Here is a 12534-nt window from a genome sequence, read left to right on the forward strand (position 1 = left end):
CAGGTAGATGCAGGGGAAAGACCAGAATTCAAAGTACCAGGAAGTCAGTGGTGGCTATTCCATGTCTTCCTGTAGTGGAATCTAGCCTTATCTCAGGATGGCTGCCTAAGACATCAGCATGAACAGAGTTCCTCGCTAATCCTTTCAGTTCTGGCACAAGAAACCTCAGGCCAGGGGAAATCTCTCACATATTCATTTCCTTTTGGTGCAACTCCACCGTCTTTCAGTCCCTTAGGCCCCTAAGACTCTGAGAAAGGAGCTACAGTCCCAAGGAATGGAGTAAAGCCACTCTGAGTTTTCTCCATGTGTGTCTGCCTGCCCCTCAGCCAGGCATTCAGGTCACCTTAGAAAGTGTAGGCACATAAAGCTCCAGCTCTCTGGTAAGTGAGCTACATGGAGGTCCTTGGGGGAGCTAAAAAGTCTGACTGGTGTTAAGGGAAAGAGAGAACCATGGAGAAGCAAACCCCTGTCCTGTGCTCACAGCTGCACATGAGTGACCTGACTCTGAGTAGCACACTGAGACTTCAGGACCTGAACTAATAGATGGGTAGGACTCATTCCAGGTGGCACCAAGAGGTGCATATGAGACAGAGCCTGTAAAAAGGTTCTGCAAATGAGGCTAGCATTTGACTCAAAACTTTTCATCTGTACTCGGGCTCACAACCTCCCAAACAAAAGCATCAATATCTTGCACATGATTCAAGTAAGTGTCTCACTAAATAATATTTTAAATGTTAAAGATAACGTTCAAAAAACTTGCATATAAAAGAGAGGAAGATCACTCTTGAGGTGCAATGAAAAAGATAATTAGCACTGATGCTGAGTTGTCACAGTTGACAGAATTATCTGACAAAGACCTTGAAACACTTTTCCAAAGATATCCCAAAAATGAAGTGCAAACACTCTTGAAATGGGGGGAGACCAACCTCCATAAACCACTACAGATAAAGCAAACGAAATAAAACAGTCTTTTAAATGTTTCAGCAAACTGTGTGAGGCAAGAAAAGGAAAATACAGAAATAAATGTCTTATTAGGAATAAATAAAGTTCTCTGATTAGCAATATAAGCTTTAAAAGCCGGGAAAGTGAAAAGCAAATTAAAGCCAAATGTGAAAAAAGAATGAAGTGATAATAAGCAAAAACCAATAGAACTGCAGACAGAAATACAAGAGAAAACCATTAAACTAAAACCGGATTCTTGAAAAGATCAACAAAACTAACAAACATACAATAAAAGCTTATGGTGTTGTAACAAATAGGGTAGGAGACACAACTGCTAATATCAGGAATAAAATAGGGGCTATCAGCACAGGCCCTGTACACATTTGAAGATGATAGGCCACCACTGTGAACATTTACTGTGAAATAAATCTCAAAGTCTCAATGAAACGGACTAGCTCACAAAATCAAATCACCACAATTAAACCAAGGTGTGACATCTAACTGAAACTGTCCCATTGCTATTAAAGAAGTTGAATATTTTTGGTTAAAATCTTATGAAATGAATACCATAAGTTGAAAAAAAGCCTCACTGGCAAATTCTAGAAAAATCGATCATAAAGAAGAATGAACATCAACTAGGCAGAAACACCTTGTGGAACACAGAAGGAAAGAAGACGTTTCCCAGTGCAGCCCCCAGACCACAAAATCAGAGCAAGGAAAAGAACTTAAGGTGCAATGTCTCTCAGGTACAGAGATTTAAAAACGTGAATAAAACACCAGCAAATTAAATGTGCCAGCATGTAAACACAATACGCACATACATAGTTAGAGATAAATTTTAAAAAACAAGGGCTAGAAAAATGGCTCAGTGATTAAGAGCACTTGTTGCTATTCCAGAGGACCCGGGTTTAATTCCCAGCTCCAGAAGATCCATTACTCTCAGTCTCCACCAGCACCCACACACATGGCTATAGGCACACACATAAACATGCACATGTACATCAAGGTAAAAATAAAATATTAATAAAAATAAGTCTTGTAATTTTCTCAGTAAACTGGCAATGAAAAGGTATATCCTCTAATTGACATAAGGTATCAACAAATGCCCACAACAAAAAGAATACTTAACAATTCTGAGACTGAACATTTCCCCCAAGACTGGAAATAGGGTAGAAATGTGCACTAATTCCTACATATCGTGTTAAAAGTCTCAGCCGGGGGCTGGAGAAATGACTCTAGGGTTAAAGGTGTTTGCACTCTCATAGAAGACCCAAGTAGAAACCCCAGCACCCAAGTCAGGAGGCCCACAATCACCTGACGTCCAACCCAGGGGATCTGAAGCCCTTTTCTGGGTTCCATGAAACTGGCACACACATGTCACACACACACACACACACACACACAGAGAGAGAGAGAGAGAGAGAGAGAGAGAGAGAGAGAGAGAGAGAGAGAGAGAGAGAGATCTTTAAGAACAGAACTGATACTTTTTTAGTCAATTCAATAAGACAGAAACAGAGAAGTAGGGGGCAGGAAGAAAAAGAAAGGTGAGAGGAAGGAAAGAGGAAAGAAAGAAGCAGTTGTCTTGGAAAGGATAAGTTAAAATTGTCCCTGATGATAGTCAATGCAAGTGTCTGAGAAGACAATCTCAAAGAATCCGTTTTAAAATCCTCCTGGAACTAACAAGCAAGGTTAGCAAAAGTATGGAACACAAAAACACAAAATCAATCATTTTCTAAATACTAACAATGAACAAGTGGGACACAAAGTATCAAATCCATGCCACTCACAACAGCCCTTTCCTAAATGAAATACTCCACTACACATCCACTAGAGCCCATAAAACATGAGAGTCCAAAATGAAAACACCTAAGAACACACAGCCAACGAAAGAGCAGCCTATCCTCCGTAGACTGAACTACTGATGTAACACAAATCAAGCCGAATTCCAGGACCAATGTCAGCAAACAAACGCAAGCCGATTGAAACACCCATAGAGAAATGAACAAATCAGAACATCCAAATCAAGACAGAAGAAGTGGCAGCGGGTGGAATTGTGTAGCCTGCTTGAAGACTTAAGACACAGGAACCAACAATATGGATTATCAAAGAAAATCACAGAGCTGAACACAGGTGCTAGAAAAAGAACCACACTACTATACTACTATAACCCAGTTGATTCTTAACAAGTTAAAACTCATTTCAACTATCTGGGAAGGATTAGGGGGTATGTCCTTATTGGAAGAGGTGTGTCACTGGGAGTGAACTTGGGAGATTCAAAAGCCCATACTTGACCCAGTTTTACTCTCTCTGCCTGCTACATGAGGGTAAGATGTAAGATCTCAGCCAGTGCTCCTGTGTCGCACCTGCCTGCCTGCTACCATGATCTCCTTCATAATGGTCATGGACTCACTCTCTGCAACTATAAACACGACCCCAATTAAGTGCTTTCTTTTATAAGTTGCTTTGGTTATGGTGTCTCTTCACAGAAATCAATAAGTAACTAAGACACTGGCATATGAAGAATCTTTAAAAAGCTACTGGAAAAGTGGGGCGATGGCTAAGCTTAATTGGAGCAAAAAGGTAAAGGATTGGTTATTCAGAGAAAGAATTGAGGAAAAGAGATATTTGGCTGGTGCGGCAATAGGAGTGTTTGTAGCAAAAGAAAAAAGTTGAGCCAGACTGAAAGATACAAAGTGACATAGGCGTGAGTGTCCATAAGATAGAGGCTGATAGATCTGGGCTTGTAGGATACAGTGTTTTGAATGAGAATGGTCCCCATAGGCTCATATGTTTGAACACTTGGTACCCAGTTAGTGGAACTGTTTGAGATGGATTAGGGGGCGTAGCTTGTTGAAGGAGATGTGTCACTAGAGGTAGGCTTCGAGATTTCAAAAGCCCATGTCACTTCCTGTTAGTGTGTTCTTTCTCTTTCCCTCTCCCCTTCCCCTTCCCCTCCCCCTCTCCCTTTTTTCTCTCCCTCCTCCTCTCCATCTCAGCTATTATCATGATGACCCACGGGCTCTGAAACTGTGAGCCCAAAATGAAATACTTTCTTTTATAAGTTGTTTTAGTCATGATATTTTGTCATAGCAATAGAAAAGTAACTAAGACACTGGGACTCCTGACACAATGAGTTAGTTCTAGTAGACCATAGGCAGAGATGTTCTTGTAGGCAGATTAGGGCAGGGAACCCCAACTGGTAGGAGGCAGGAGGGCATGATTTGTTTGAACCACACAGGTACGGCACCCTCTTGCACTATGAACATATAGGTGTTTGTTTTTTTGGTTTTTTGGTTGTTTTTTTTTTTAAGACAATGCTTCTGAAACCAAGAACTTTCCACAAATGAGTACCTGTGAATTAGCTCCCCACACAAAGAATAACAGTCTTTCTGTATCACGAGTGTGTGTGTGTGTGTGTGTGTGTGTGTGCGCGCATACACACACATACACACACACACACACACTTCATAAGGCAGAGAGAAAGAAGAGTACTCAAATTAGTCCTTTGATTCCTTCAAGATCAGAAGGGGAAAACCACTGACAATGCCTAAAAAATATCTGTAGTTTCCAGTGAATGACAAATTCTTCAACCCAGAGGACTGCATCTGGCTGGACTCAAAATGGTTCACATTGCATACTGGTCCTGGGAGTGTAAGTTTCCCTCTCCATCACACAGACCTGAAGATCACCTACAGGCATGTCAAACAAGTCTACATTGAAATCATGCTTCTCCCAGAAAAAGTCCTTTTTTCCCAGCTTTAGTCTCACGTCACATAAATGGGGAAATGTCTAAATTTAAGGGTCATTGTGGGAAGCAGTCTATTGAGTTCTTAGTATCCAATTGGTGCTAATTTTATCAGTTTTTAATTTTTATTTATTTATTTACTTTGTGTGTGTGTGCGCGCGTGCGCACACGCGCGCGCGCGCATTCTCTAACTGCATGTATGCCAGAAGAGGGCATCAGACCCCACTATAGATGATTGTGATCCACCATGTGGGTGCTGGGAATTGAACTCAGGACCTCTGGAAAAGCAGCCAGTGCTCTTAACCACTGAGCCATCGCTCCAGCCCCTAGTTTTATCACCTTTAAATATAGCTTGAGTCTAGAACATCCCCTAATGGCCCGTGTGGTGAAGGCTTGCTTGATTCCCAGAGTGGAGTCCTGAGTGGGAGCGGCACCTTTAAGGGATGGGACCTAGTGGGAAATCTTCAAGTCCATGCAAGTATGCCCTAAGAAGACTGTGGGACCCTGATACATTCTTTGACTTCACTTTTAATTTAGTTTGATTTTTATACATTTTTTAACTGAATTAGAATTATATCACTTTCCTCTCTTCTCCTTCCAGCCCTTCCCAGGTCCCCTTCTTCCAACCCCTGAGAGCCCCCACTCACTCTCAAATTGATAGCCCCTTTTCCTTTCATTATTACTGTTACATGCATACATACATACATACATACATACATACATACATACATGTGTGTGAATACACAAACACATATAAACACAACATGCTGAATTTATTATTATTGTTTGTGTATAAGGTTTCAAGGTTGACCATTCTGCACTGGACAACCAATAAGGGAGTTCATAGCTAGGAGAGGCTAATTCTCTTTTTCCCAGCAGTCATTAGTTTCCTGTAGTTCATTGTCTAGGGGTAGGATCCTGTAAAAAAAAAAAAAATTCCCCTTCCACATTGGCTTGTCCTTTGATAGGAGAGGTCATTTTGCAGCATATTTCCTGTCTCTTACAATCATTCAGCCCTTCTTCTGCCATGTTCCCTGAGTCATAGAGCAGGAACTATGCTGGAGATGTATCCAATGGAGCTGGGCCCCTCATGAGCTACTGATCTGTGCCTTGTGTCCAGTTCTCATGTTTGGAATGAAACATGAAAAGGACGGTTTTGCTTCACCACACACTCCAAGCCAGAGGCCCCAAAGCAATTAATTGGTCCACTTGGTTATGGAGTGGAACCTCTAAAACCATGAGACCCCCCTCTTCCAAAAGAAAAAAATCTTTCCTCCTTGTAAGTTATCTCAGATATTTGTCATAGTAGTAGAAAGCTGACTAACGCACCTTCTCTTCTGCAAAAGATAACTGAAATCTGGGTCATAGAGACCTGAGAAAGAGAGGAAAATTTTCGTACTCCTGCTCAGGAAGGACACTTATGCATGGCAGTTTCTGAGCTGACTCTAGGAAGAATGAGAAATGTCTCAGTCTCAAACGCCTTTTGAGATGAGGAATTATGTGTAAGTGGGTTTCCAAGGAGACCATTTTTACAAAAGCTACTACGAGACACAGAGAAAGTTAAACCTGCTCCTGCTGTCAACAAGCTCCTTCTGCATTCTGACAGGTGATGGAAATGTAGGAGGGAAAGGCCCAAAACCAGGTATGAAGGCAGTACCCTCACACACGGTTGTGGAATGAATAACTAAATGAAAAGGCAAACAATGCCGTGCTTTCCTCGATGGAGATTGGGAACCGTGGGGAAATGGCCATATGGACCTCAAGCAAGGAACATACAGGCACCAGGAATGCATTGCTGAGCCTGAGACAAGAGTAGGTACAAGATGACAAGGAAAAGGGCAAGCTCTGGACTTGAACTCTTCTACTTTCTGTAGAAACAAGAACCTTGCAGCCAAAACCACACACGAAAACTCTCAAGATCCCAGAACCAGCCACTTTACCAGGGCTGGTCCTGCTCCCAGGCAGCATTTGCCATAGCGATTAGGGAAATAGAAAGCCTTTTGCTCTCCATCTTTGTGAGTACTTGCTCTTTCCCCCAATCCATGGATCCTTCTACTAGACACCATTTCTCAATGAGTGCTCCGTGGGACACAAGCACAAGGTTACCCATGGGGAAAGGCACTGTATCTGATTATGGTGCTCAGTTATGAACAAATCTAATGGCAAAGGGTTTTAAAGCACATGGACTAGAAACTCCTTTTTTTCACCAAGACATGAAACAGCAGGCTGGAAGGGATATTCTGCCAATCACTGCCATGGATCTAATTCTTAGCAATGGGGTTCAGCAGTGCCATCAGTTGGCAGTGTGTACCCAGCTACCCACAAAGGAGACCCTGAATTAACGGTCTAGACTCTGAGAATGTAAGGAGATCTGCATTCTTTAGGTCCACAAAACAAGGAAAACACAAATTATAAAAGACAAACTTCTGCAAATTCAAGAAGGGAGAGATAGGCATGCTTGCCAAATGAAGGACTTCAGACAGCAAAGGCAATATGGAGATTACCTGGGTTAGACCAGGGGCATCTTCTCAATGACAGGATATGACAAGAATGGAAAGAGAGACACCTCCTTAAACACCAGACTGAATCAAGATACAGGTTGTCTGTGACTCTGGCAGGAAGACACGAGACATCCCTGACCAGTCTCTGGACATTGACACAGAAAGCGCATCGCACCACAGTAGTAACTATCATTGACACGTCTACTTTACCATAAATCCAAACTTTTTCCACTTAAACTTTTACAACTGTGAGCTCATGTATCCACCCAACAGCCCATAATATGTCATTACTTCAATTTTGAAGATTAAAAAAAAAAACCCAAGGCACAAAAATAAGTCAATCATCATGTCTTAAGTATAGTGGAGTCACACCTTCTGTGGGGGTGAGGATGAGCTTCTAAAGATAGCTTGAAAGGCAAACATTGTATGTGTTTCAGGGTTGCCTTTGAAAAATCCTTTAACTCAAGTGTAAGGAGTAGGTGCCTTTGCATCACTTATCCAATCCTAAGATATATGCATGATAAACACTTAAAACAGAGCATTTAATAACGGATCTAAATGCTCAATTTAAGTTTTCAGACTTCTAAATTATGTCGAAAATCGAAAACGAGGGGATATAGTTAAAGATCTGTGAATCAAATAGACATGTGGTATTGCCCACCTCAGCCCAATCATCTCAGCCTGCACTCTGGGAGGACTGGTGGCCTGCCCAAGACCAGCTGGCCAGCTGAGCTCAAGCCAGAGGTCAGTCATTTAAAACGATGGCCTTCGGGAAACAGTTCTCCAATGAGCTATGCAGCAGAATGACATGAGGAGAAGCTGTTAAAAGTAGAGTCTGAACCAAAATCAGCCTCCCTTCCCAGGCAACTGATTCAGCAGAAGGCCCTCAAAGCACGCTTTGAGAAACCCTACTGTCAGCTCTAATGCCTGGTCTAGTACACTGTCTCCTAACCCTGCTGCCATCTGCCCGGTGCTCTGAGGCTATAAATACACCCAGTGTTGGTCACTGATAATGCCGTAGCCACATCCTCTTACCCACAGCTCAGAAGCAACATGCCCACAGCCCCTCTGTAAGTATCCCCAGATGCTTTGGGTCAATTTTAATGATTCAGGACAGAGCAAAGCCCTTGAAATTGTAGGACACTTCCCTGCAAGAATTCTGTTTCCTCATTAATCCCCCAAAGCCTTTTACCTAAACATACCCAAGGGCTGGGTACAAGTGCAGATTTGGCTGTAACAAGCCATGAAGGCATCCAGTCACAGGTTCACATTTCTGAATAGACTTATTCTCCTCCCTTTGATTGAAAGAGCACATGACCCAGGGCCAGATGGCGACATGCGTACAAATCAAGCTGGATTAAATCAAGAGCTTTAGTGAAGCATGATGCAGATAAAGAAGATAACAGATGAGAGAGAGAGAGAGAGAGAGAGAGAGAGAGAGAGAGAGAGAGAGAGAGAGAGAGGGAGCACAAATGCCGAATTGTTTAAACTATAGCAGTGGATTCTCAGCATGTAGCCTGTCCTTGTTCCCAAGCCTCTGGACCACATCTCTCACATCTGGGTATGCTCCCAACATTCCCACATATAGCTGACCAGATCTAAGCCTAAATCAGGCAGCCCAGGACTAAGGCCCTTATTCCTTTTCTCACCCTACTTGCTACATTGTAGCATTGAAGCTGGTGCTATGGTTCAGATCTTAAACATCACTCAAAGGTCCATCTGGTAATGGCTTGGATTTCAGGAAAGTGTTATTTGGCGGTAGCAGAGCCTAGAGGAAGAGCTGCCAGACTTCAAAGAGATGCTCTCGAAGAGGCTAGTGAGACCCTTGCCTCTTACTCTCTCTTTGCTTCCCAACCATGCAATGAGCGACTTCCCTTGCTCAGATTCTCCGACCATTATGTAGTATTACAGGCCTAAAGCTGAGGGGCCACCAGGTATGGCCTGAAGACGCTAAGGCTGTGGGCCAAAATAAACCTTGTCTCTCTATATGCTGCTATCTCTAGGGTTCAGTTATATTCTCTCGAGAATTTCTTAATTATCTCAAAAATTTGTTGTAACATTTTCCCAGGAATTTTTTTTTGCTGTATTATAGGCATTTGCTTCTAGAAACAAGAAGTCAACCAAAAAGGCTGGATTTGCCTTTTTCAATATGGCATGAACAGGCTAAAGCTTTAGATCAAAATCAGGAGCACCACTATCTACTCAGGTTTCCTAACCAGACACCTGGGCACCCACCATCCTCCACTCCTTTGATCTCACCTCCCATCCCTAACCCATCATGACAGCCTGTCAGTCTGATGTCTAGCCCATCTGTGCCCCTCCAGACAACACCATCAGAGCCATTCTGGTCTTCATCCTGGCCACCATGTATCTCTTCCAAATGGCAGGAGCAGTCTCCTAACTGAATCTTGCCCCAAGATGCTTCCATGTTTGCTCAGCTGCCGTAACCAGCCCTGCACCCTGGCACCTGCACAATGCCCAGCTCAGGGGAGAGTTCAAAGCACACTGGCTACTAGTCTACAAACAATAAGGTCTAACTTAAATATGTGCAACTCCTTGGCCTTTCTTTGCTCTCCACTTCCACCCCGGCTGCCTGCATACCTTTGTGGCTACCCCTTATTATTAAAGCAAAGTCCAAGTTCCTTATGACTACTTACAAAGATTGTTCTTGGCATTGAGCCAGGTATGTCACGAGCTATTTCCTTCATCATGACCTCCATTCCAACTCAGCCAATGTGAAGTTGTTGTAGTTGAGATTTTGCTGACTGACTATATCATAATGTAGAGGTAGCCCAACTGATGGGATGCCTTCAGAGAGAACGCCATGGCACCTTTCCCCTTGGAGTCAGGACACATAGCAGTTACAAATATTTTAGGCAAATTCTAGGTTTTGTGTGTGTGTGTGGTTAGTTGGTTGGTTGGTTGTTTGGTTTGTTTTTTTTTTTTTTTTTTTTGGTGTGTGTGTGTGTGTGTGTGTGTGTGTTTGAGACAGTGTCTCCTGTTGCCCACACTGACTTGGAATTTACCGCAGTGGGTTTGAATAGGAATGCCCCCCATAGACTCATGTGTTTGAAAACTTGATTCATAGGGAGTGGCACTATTAGGAGATGTGGCCTCATTGGAGGAGGTATGACCTTGTTGGAGGAAATGTGTCACTGGGGGATAGGCTTTGAGGTCTCAGAAGCTCAAGCCTGTCACTTCCTGCCACCTTCTGATCCAGATGTAGAGCTCTCAGCTACCTCTCCAGCACCATGTCTGCCTGCATGCCCCTATGCTTCCCACCATGATAATAATGGAATAAACCTCTGAACTGTAAGCCAGCTCCAATGAAACGTTTTCCTTGATAAGAGTTGCTGTGGTCATGGTGTCTTCACAGCAATAAAACCCTAAGACACACACTATGTGGCTGAGTCTGGCCTTGGACTCTTGGTATGTCCCCACACTTGGATTTTCAGGGAGTGATGATCTAACTGTATATTTCACAGACCACTTATGTCCCTCTTTTGTGACTTGTCTTCTCTTAGTCAACTCTTGTCTTATTGTTTCTTGTTTATTTGTCTTTAATTTTTATTTCATGTGCATGGGTATTTTGCCTGCATGTATGTCTATGCACCACATGTTTTTCTGTTGCCCGTAGAAGCCCAGAGAGGACATCAGATTCCCTGGAAATGGAGGTATATACTGTTCTGAGCTGCCATGTGGATACTAAGAATCAAATCCAAGTGCTCTTAACTGCTGAGATATCTCTCCGGCCCCAGAAAACCAGGCTTTTAAGATAAACTATCTTAAGTTCTAAAGTTTCAGTCGAGCAAGAAGTAGAAGCTCTAGAAATCTGATCTTCAGTATTGCAGATACAGCAGCTCAACAGTTCTTTTTCGGTGTTAATGACTGAACCCAAGGCCCTCAAATTGTCTGGTTTTTTTAATTATAACCAGTTTAAGAATATAAACATACATATTCATAAAGTAGAAAAAAGAATTTATTAGGAGATTGAAATTAAATACCATATTAAGTGAAAGTTATATTTTTAACCACTAATTTTAGCAGAGAGAAGCTTCTCAGATGGGGGCTGAAAGATGCATTGATCTATGGATATGACAGGAAGTCATTAGGATTTGTTTAATGCCATGTCCATTTAGCAGCATATAATAGTAGGTTCTCCCCTATCTAGCCATATGTTCTTAGGAGAATGATAGCAACACATATGGGCTTCTTGTGGAGCTGGACTTAAGTCCAAGCAGATGTAGCTGGTTTCTCCCAAGGTGTTCATGCCACTATTGCATCAGTGGACATGTCTGGCCAGGCTGGTCATTACAGTAGGTGGAAGGACTCACAGCCGGATATAATTAATGATTACTTTTCTCCTCCAGTAGTTTGCATAGCATCTCTAGCACTGTGAAAGCTAGCCAGTAGAAATGAAGCTTCCAGGTTGGTCCTAACTTGATTTGATCACGTTCTATGACTCAGGAATACGGTGTCTTCAGCAATAGAGTCTTACCATTACATTCTGGAGCATAACCAAGAGCAGTGACAATAGCCTGTAATGTTTGGGGCACTGTGGGACCTCACTGGCCAACAACTAAATGATGATTAATACAGAGACCCACAACAGCCCAAGGTTCAGAAAATAGGAGACTGCATATATAAATATTAATAAACAAACAAATGAATGAATTTTAAATATGTTAACAAACACAATATTAGTCTGGTAGTCGGCATTAGCTTTTGAATGGCTGGACCCAGTCTGTGTCTCTTCCAGCTCCTTAGATCACAACTTACACAGCACAGGGAATGAAAACTGTCAATGGTCATTCAGCATTTTAAGTGACAAATTTTGAGTAGAGAATGGTTCTGGGGAGGTGGGAGAAGTTGGGGCTATCACAAGTACCTTGGTGAAAGATGATATATCTTGGAGAGAGTGAAGAAATTAACAAATGCAACAACCTATGGGCTGAGCACCAGCATTCACTACTGAAGACGGTATTAATTAAGATCAGCTCCAGAAAGAGTTCCTAGTTCCGGAAAACTGGAAAATCCAAACATTTTGAGGCTTTACGTAAACAGAGCCCTCAGGGGCGCCTTCTTGGTCCCTGTATGAGATGCTTTTGGCTGCTTTTATAAACAGCCTTTCTATGCTGTCCACAGCCAAAGTGGCCTTTGCTGAAACCCCTGATAGAGACTCATCAGCCCTGTCAGCCTTTCAGAGAACCCAGCTGTCCTACTCAGTGCAGATGCCTTGCAACAAATGAAACCCAAGTCAGAAGTAGAGTTTGCTTGATGATTGTTCTCTGTACCATTTCCTCACCTCTCCCAAACTAGTGGCTTTCTAAAGGGTCTGGTAGACAC

General features: G+C 42.6%; 1 protein-coding gene across 4 annotated transcripts in view; it reads right to left on the minus strand.

Moving 5' to 3' along the window:
- Positions 1-12534, minus strand: part of Pde1c (phosphodiesterase 1C) — a 429787-nt gene that overhangs the window by 365537 nt on the left and 51716 nt on the right. The gene's annotated exons all lie outside the window — the stretch shown is intronic.

The sequence above is a fragment of the Peromyscus maniculatus genome, chromosome 3, assembly GCF_049852395.1.
Source record: "Peromyscus maniculatus bairdii isolate BWxNUB_F1_BW_parent chromosome 3, HU_Pman_BW_mat_3.1, whole genome shotgun sequence".
NCBI lineage: Eukaryota > Metazoa > Chordata > Mammalia > Rodentia > Cricetidae > Peromyscus > Peromyscus maniculatus.